This window comes from Arachis ipaensis, chromosome B08, assembly GCF_000816755.2.
Source record: "Arachis ipaensis cultivar K30076 chromosome B08, Araip1.1, whole genome shotgun sequence".
NCBI lineage: Eukaryota > Viridiplantae > Streptophyta > Magnoliopsida > Fabales > Fabaceae > Arachis > Arachis ipaensis.
The window spans coordinates 112,763,888-112,773,140 of record NC_029792.2 but is presented as its reverse complement, the minus strand read 5'-3'; positions in this window follow the sequence as shown (position 1 = coordinate 112,773,140).

The following is a 9,253-nucleotide window of genomic DNA, read 5'->3' as shown; positions in this document are numbered from 1 at the left end:
TAGTGATTAGTGATTACAATTATATATATCGAATTTTTAAATTGTAATTTTTTTTCCTTACTATGTTAAAAATTTGATTGTTTCTGACTAATTCTTATTTTACGGTGAAATTATCTTCTTTCACTATTCATCTATTTAAGTGTTAATTTTTCTTTAATTTAACGGGTAAGATCACTCTATTATCTTTGGCATATAGGTTCTGCTGCTTAATTTTTTTTTGTTACCGATGCTATATGAGAATTAATAAAGCCAGCAACTCCTACTTATGTGCTTGAAGCTTGAACATACCTCCAACTCGAATACATACATAATGTTTATTTATTGCTGAATTGAGGCCTTTTATATATTTTTCTCTGATTTAGCTTTCATTTTTGTTTAACTTGCGGTCAATAATAATCAAGATGTCAATCACATTAAGAATGGAATCAGGCAGGTGCATGCAATAATACAGACACGTCAACACATACCACATTAAATTGGCTTTATATATATTTATAGGCTAATAAAATATGAAATAATGTTATCTGTATACCAAAATCAGTTACTACTATAAAATATATGTTAAAAATAAATCAAATCACATATGTATTTATATACAAGTACATTAATAGCTGATGTTGATGTTGATGTACAAATAACATTTTTATAAAATATTATATTCTCAGCTATAATTTGGGTTTACACTATGGATAGTAGATGTACTTTATCTTTAATTTCTTTACCATAAAATCACTTCTACCGAATGAACCAGAAGGAGCAAGACATTTATAGCCTTTTATTAAGAGCGTACTCAATAAAGACACCCCGTGTGCTGCTTGTTGGATTTTGGGTGAGGATAGCAAGAACCGCCAAAGGCCCCTCAAATTTTATATGATGATTTATTGTCCGTCCAAGACACGAGAGGATAATCTATTAATGAGTTTGGCTGAGGTAAAAAAAGATTTCATCCTAATAAATCAATGGCATTATTGCAGTGGAAAGTATAGCCAGTCCCATCTCAATGATGTGGCGATAGTTAGTTGCAATTGCTCACAATAAATACATGTATAAGCAGTTCAGTTTGAAACACAATATTCAATACAGTTTTCACAGTTCTATTACTGTCAATTCATAAATCTCAATTCTCTTTCATCAGATATCTTGGAAGTTAAGAATTCTTCAAGAACTCAATTGTTCTGAGTTCTTTTATTCTCTTCCGCAAACATTTATAGATATGACAAACCATGAACAATCATTGCTCACATATGAAGACAACTCAGTAATAGTAAATTAGAGAAGTGAATGTTACAAGAATTGAGTACATGCTGGACAGTATGTCCCAATTTATGATGCCACAATTGAAAAGAATACAAAAAACTGAATATACAGTAGAACTAATGGGAAGAGAAATGTTCTAAAGAGCAGCAACGTCATAAAACCGGTAAATTTCATTTTATCTTAATCTTTGTAAAAGCGTTTCCCTAGAGTGACTGCATTTTACAAAGCATGAATGTGCATGGAATTAAAAAAAAAAATACTCAAAGAAAGATGCTAAAAATATATTTTTATAAAGATGTTTTGTATAAAAGTGTTATTTATTTATTTGTCTACATTTTAAATAAAAACAACACTTTCACAACATATCAAAATCTAATCTTACAATTTATCATTTAAGGATAAAAAAAAGAATTTTCACATAAAAACAATTATAAAATCTTCATTAGAGGATCCACCTTTAAAAAAATCTAGTCGAATTCGGCAACACTAATTAGAATTTTAGTAATTTCAGGAGAATGAATTAAATTTCATAAACAAAAATATTGATTTGATGTTTTATTATTTAGAAAAAGTATAGATAGACAATGAGAATATTAAACAATGTGAATAATAGATATGTGGGATATTCAATTCCCTAGATATGCGGATAGTTATTCTACTGTTAGAGTTTAAGAGATAATTTGAAAATAGAGTGTTTTTTTAATTTATTGGGTCAATTCTAAAGCTCATTGTTCACATTATTTATAAAAGTTATTCTCTATCTAACAAAATTCATTTATTTAAAAAGAATAATGACCAATACAAAAGATTTTTATATTTGAATCGAGGTCCACTGTAGTCAGTGCTAGAAAAAAGATTTGTAGAATTTAAAGTTATATAATTGGAAGCATGTCAGACAGCATTACAAACCGACGAGGGAACAACATAGTATGCTTGTGGATTGTGGAATGATGAAGATGGTAGGGGTGGAGTAGAGGGACCAGAAGATGAGTGAAGAGAAGGATTTGCTCTTGATTGTGGAGAATATGTATAGGGGTTAGAATTTTGACTTTAAGTAAGGAAAAAAAATTATCAAACCTGGGAAAACAATTTCAAGCAAAATGACCAATCTTGCCACATAATTAACATTGTGGTCAAGTATAGGTGAAAGAATTTGTTCCACCGCTAACACTAAAAGAAAAATGAAAGCATATTTCATGCTTTTAAAAACTGCAGCGATTCATTAAATCACTCTAATAATTGATTTATCCCTTTTAAATTACATGTGTGGTTTAATTTATTATACATATGTGATTTAATTTATTTTTAATATGTATTTATATTTTAACATATATTTTATATTAGTGGCTGATTTTGGTGGCTGATTTTAGTGTACACGTAACATAAGCCGAAACGTAAAACATTGGTCTATTGAGCTTTGGCTCATTATGAGGAGTGGTTCTTCTCCAGTGAAAAAAAATGGATGGTATTCAAAGATTTCTTTTTTATTTGAAAAATTAGTGCTGTATCCTTTAATTGTGAATATATATATATATATATGCTCCACATTCATGTAATTTCTCTAACCAAGTCAACCAAGTTCTTTTTGGATCATTTGTCCCCTTCCTATTAACGTAAAGCTTCTTCCTCAACATAAAGCTTCTATTTCTCAACGTAAACATTCTCTTCCTTCTTCTATCTCAATGTAGAGCTTCTCTTCGTCAACGTAAAGCTCTCATGTTCTTTTTTGCTCTGATTTCTACAACGTAAAACTTTGTATTCTTCTTCGTTTTCTTCTTCGATCTGCATTGCATTTATCTTCTTTATTTTCTTCTTTGTTTTTAGATTTCAGATTTCTTCCTCGTTTTCATATTTCAATAGCATATCAAAATAATGATTGATTCAACTTCAAATCAGTTGAATGAGAGCGATTTGAATTATTCTTCTGAATCAAATCAAGCGGACGAGGTTTGGATTATTCAATTTTAAATTGAATTGAATGGAATGCAATCGCTAAATCCAGTTGTTTATGAACACAATTTTCTGTTCATTTGTATTGTACATTAGTTTCGTTTTGATGGTATTTCTCAAGTTCATTCTAGACGCAGGTATTCTAAATTTGAATTTATATAATGGATGATGTTCGGTTCATTTAGTATTATACAATGGCACTACAAGAAAATAAGCTTTCTGCCACGCTTTGAAAACGTGCCGAAAAGTGCTAAAACGCGTGCCGATAGCTTTTTGCCACGCTTTTTGAGCTATCAGTACGCTTTTGAAAGGGTTACGTCCACAAGCATGCCGGTTGCTCTATTGCAATGCTTTTGTGAATCTATCGGCACGCTTTCTTTTTTGCCACGCTTATATCTCTTGCCACGCTTAAAAGTGTGGCCATATGTGTTAACCTATAGCTACGCTTTAAAAGCGTACCGAAAAGTTCACATATCGCCATGCTTCTTAAGTGTCCCAGATTGTTTGTTTTGGCTATACTTTTAAAGCATGCCGATAGGGTAATGTATAGCTATGCTTGGTAAGCATGGCTATTTATGACTACAGAAAGATACGGCTACACTTATGAAGCGTGCCAATAGATGAGGATATGGGTACACTTTTAAAGCGTGCCAATTTCCAAGTTATGGCCACATTTATTAAGCGTTCCTGTTGAGCCCAATCGTAAGATATAGCCACGCTTTTTAAGCATTATAAAACCCGATCAAACCGTGATTAATTAAATATAAATTAAATATGAGCGAATATGGTTAGAAAATTCAGCAATAGGAATTTGATAATTTAAATATGATATTTGGACTCAGTGGATTTTTCTGAGTCGGAAAACATAGTTTTTTGCGTAAAAACGCGCAGTGAAAATTTGACTGTCAGTAACGGCTGAGATCTGCCCGATATTGCAACTGAGAAAATTAATTTTTTAGCAGGAAAGGTTAAAAACTTAAAACTTGTATTTGAGAAGGTAAAAATAATTAAACGCACGTTTAAAACACTAATCTTAAAGATTTTAGCCAAAAAATGGGCCAAACGGGCCATATATGTGAACCGGGCCCAAGTTGGGCCCAAGCCCAACATATAAAACCCTAACTTAAAGTTATTCAGCTACCATAACCCTCATTTGTTATATTTGGTGCTAAAATGAAAAGAGCGAGATGAGAAGAGAGAAACCCTAGCTCCCTAATACATCAAATCACTATAACTTGAGCTACGGAGCTCCAATCGACAAGCCCATTTGTGGCCACGCGTTGCTCTTCTCATTCTCTTCAATTCTATCAAGGTATTGTGGTGAGTTTCTCAATGATCTCTGCCCAGTTTTGTTTTTTCTCTTGTATTTCGAATTTGGTTTGGGTTTTGAAAAAATCTCGTGGTTTTGGTTGTTTAGGGGTGCTCTAGTATGAGTCATTGGTGAATTCCATCAACCAATTTCGTGGGTTAAGGTAAGAAACCCTCTAACCCTTGTAATTTATGAGATTTTGTGAGTCCTAAGTTGATGTATGTATGTAATGTGTGTATTAGAGTATTGGGTACACTTTGGAACTTGAATCTTGCTTGTGAAAGTGTTTGTGGAGCTTGGAGCTGAGTCTTGGTGGATACTCCCAAGTGAGAGCTTAAATTTGACTTTCAAGAGGTACGGTTTAAGTTTCATTTAAGTACCATGTGGTGTGATGAGAATTCCTAAGTTAAATGCCCCTAGGATTATGTTTGAATTGTGTGTTTGGCTGGAATTGATGTGTATAGATGACATGTTATAGAGAATAATGAATTGGATATTGATAAACCGCTATTTTACGGTTTATTTTATACTGAATTGAGTGGATTTTATCCATTATTCTCACACTTGTTCATAGAAATTGCATGTTTTATATTTTCCTTCCTAATTTTATACTATGATTGAAAACATGCTTCTTTGACCTTAAATTTGCTAATTGTAATCCTCTCTTATTAACATTCGATGCCATGATATGTTTGTTGAGTGTTTTCAGGGTTTATAGGGCAGGAATGGCTTAGAGAATGGAAAGGAAGCATGCAAAAGTGGAAGGAACACAAGAAATTGAAGGAATTGCTAAGCTGTCAATCCTGACCTCTTCGTACTAAATCGATCATAACTTGAGCTACAGAGGTCCGAATGAGACGATTTTAGTTGTGTTGGAAAGCTAACATCCGGGGCTTCAAAATGATATGAAATTTGCCATATTTGCCTTATAGTTAGGTGACGCGTACGCGTCACCCATGCGTGCGCATCGCAGAATCAGCGTGACCAGTGCAAGAGGCAAGCGATGCGTACGCGTGATCAGAAAATTGTTCAGCAATGCGTACGCGTGGTCAATGCGTACACATGGTCAATGCGTACGTGTGACAGAGCGTCACGTGCTACACTTTACAGAGCTGGGGGCGATTTCTAGGCTGATTTGGACCCAGTTTCAACCCGAAAATGAAGAATAGAGGCTACAGAGTGGAGCTGGAAGGGGAATCAATCATACACATCTCAATCACTCACTTCTCATTCATAAACACATTAGGTTTTAGATGTAGGTTTCTAGGGAGAGAGGCTCTCACATCTCTCTAGGTTTTAGGATTTTTAGGCTTATTTCTTCTCAAATTCAGGTTCAATATTCCTTTAATTTAGTTTTCTCTTACTTTTATTTGATTAAGCACTTTAGTTCTTCTTCTTCTCTTGTTGATTTCCCTTTTTCGCCATTTTTATGTTTATGAGCTATTGATCCGTGAGCATCTTCTCTCTCTTTTCCTAGTGAATTTGCATTCAAATTGTTGAGTTTAATCAAGATTTAATTAACTTTAGCCACTATGAATGCTACTTTGAGTTGTTTGCAATTTCTATTTATTTCAGGTAGCATTCGAATGGATTTGACGAAGTTTTGTAGAAGAAAAGGAAGAAAGCGAATGATGTTGTCAACACTGACCTCCTTGCCCTCAAATAGGAATAACTTAAGCTACAGAGGTCTAATTGATGTGATTCTAGGACATTGAAAACCTAACTTCCAGAGCTTTCCAACGATATATAATAGTGTATCCTTTTCTTCAACTTCACGGGTGAACTCACGCTGAACTTGAGATTTCTCAAGTTCAACTCCAGTCCAACGCACCAAAGGAACATCTTGCGCATCACTCCACGCTGAACTTGAGAATTCCCAAGTTCAGCGTGGATTCAAGGAAAACAAAGGAAGCCCACTGCCCTCATCCACACTGAACTTGAGAATTTCCAAGTTCAGCATGGACCTGAATGAATCACATGGTCCCCACGCTCCACTTGAAGGCTTGCAAAGATCATTATTTATTCTGATTAAGCTTTAAAATTATTTTTAAAATAGAAAAAGATCGTATTTAGTTTAGGAAATTATAATTTACATTAATTAGGATTAGATGTAAATGGGAAAAGAATCATCCCTTCGGGCTATTCTCTTCTCTTCTACCTCATTCCACAATTTACAGTTTTACGAATCTTAGTTTTTCTCTCCGAACCATGAGCAACTAAACCTCCACTGTTAAGGTTAGGAGCTCTGTCTATTGTATGGATTGATACTATTATTTTTATATTTTAATTCATGTACTGATTTATATTTTGAGAATTATTTTCGTTCTTTTTTTATGAATTTGGGTGGAACGGAAGTATGACCTTTTTTCTAATTGAGTTCTTATATAACTTGGAAAAGTTCTTTACTTGAACAACAGCTCGAAAATAATTTCTCTTAAACTTCTAATTATCTGGACTTAACAGGATACGTCACATATAATCCTCTTATATTTGGGTAATTAGGGTTTTTGTGGCATATAAACTAGAATTGAGTTTCACCCTCTAATTGAAATTAAGTGACCAAAGAATTGGCGGTTGATGAGAGTTAGAGGAGACTAAAAAGGTCTAAGGAATTAGAGTTTAGTCACATATAGTTTGCCATGAATTAAATCTTACATGATTAAAATATTTAGTAAGAAAATTCAATCCAGAAAATAGACAACTCTGAAGCCTTAACTGTTTTCTCCATATATTTCACAAACCGTTTACTGCTTGCTTTCTGATTTATTGAATTTACTGTTTAATACTTTTGAACTCTCAAACATTATTTTCTGTTTGTCTGACTAAGCCAATCACTCAATCATTGTTGCTTGATCCATCAATCCTCGTGGGATCGACCCTCACTTACCTGAGGTATTACTTGGTACGACCCGGTGCACTTGCCGGTTAGTTTGTGGGTTATAAATTCCATACCAAGTTTTTGGCACCGTTACTGGGGATTGATTGTGATTAACAACTACTGGTTATTTGATTTCTTAGATTAGGCATTTTTGCTTTAATTTCATTTAACTTATTTCTTTAAATTTTCAAAAAAATAAAAATAAAAAAATTATTTTGATTTATTTTATTTAAATTTTTTTTCTCTTAATTTCTGAAATTAAGTTTGGTGTCTCCTTAGTTGTTTTATTCTTCCTAGTTATTTTACTTATTGAGTTTGAATTTTATACTCCTTTTTGCTTATTAGCTGTTTTATTTTCTTAATTATTCAGTTTATTTTTTTTATTTTATTTTTCTTTTATTTTTGTTTTCTTCTATATTTTATTTTATTTTTCTTTATGTTCTTTCTTCTTTACTTGCCTGTTTACCATATGATGCATTTAATTCTGTTTGGTGCTTTGTGCTAAGGAAAAATAATGGAGAGAGATCACATGGGTTACTACTCACACCCAAGGGATGATTCTTAGTTGTTTTATTCTTCCTAGTTATTTTATTTATTGAGTTTAATTTTTATACTCCTTTTTGCTTATTAGTTATTTTATTTTCTTAATTATTTAGTTTATTTTCTTTATTTTCTTTATTTTATTTTTCTTTTATTTTTGTTTTCTTTTATATTTTATTTTCCTTTATGTTCTTTCTTCTTTACTTGCCTATTTACCACATGGTGCGTTTAATTCTATTTGGTGCTTTGTGCTAAGGAAAAACAATAGAGAGAGATCACATAGGTTACTACTCACACCCAAGTAGTGATTCATATTATTGTGGATGGAGAAACTATCCGAATTTTGGTTGGCAAAGTCAAAACCAAAGAAACTTCAGTGCTCTATGTTCCAACTATCAAGAGCCACCACCTCCCTATTCATATCAAGAACCACCATCTCCATATACATACCAAGAACCATCATCTTTCTATCCATATCAAGAGCCACCATCTACCTATTCATACCAAGAACCATCCTCTTTTTACTCTTATCAAGAACCATCATCTTCTTATTCATATCAAGAGTCACCATCTCCTTATTCATATCAAGAACCATCAGTTCTTGAACTTCTCATGAAAGAATTCATACATGATATAAGGACGAATGTCAAAAATGTAGAGAAATATGTGCAGTTGATTATCAAGCCCCAGGAAGAGGAAAAAGCAAATTCCTTCCCAAGAGATATAATGCAAGATCCTATGAAAGAAAGTGAGGAAATCAATCAAAGGAGTTCATACTCCAGTGAATTAGAGAACTTTCCACCCCTCACACATGGAAGAAGAGGAAGATGCAAAAACAAAGGAGGAAGATGCACCAACGAAGAAGGAAGATGCACAAACAAAGGAGGTTGTAAGGGATGAAAACAATTATGAGAATCTACACTCCAATGAAGCAGAGAGTGGCATAGAGGGTGAGTTTATTGAACTACCAATTCAAGAAGTTCTTGATGAAGGGTACACTGTAACCATCACACAACACCCAAATTTTGAAATCAAAGAAGTGCAGGCAACCAAGGAAAGTACTGGAAAGGGGATTGTGACCAAGAAACAAAAGAAAATATCCATGAAAAAGAGAATGTCAGAAAAAAACAATCCAACCTCTACACCAACAAGCAAGGTGAATCAAGCTAATCACAATAAAAGAAAGCTTGTTAGGAGGAATTTATATCAGGGGGCACTAATTTTCACCTCTCCCCCCTTGGAGACATTTCTTTTAACCAAGTGGAAGAAGAGGAAGAAAATTCAACAATCAAGTGTCAAGCTAGTGACATTAAAGAAGC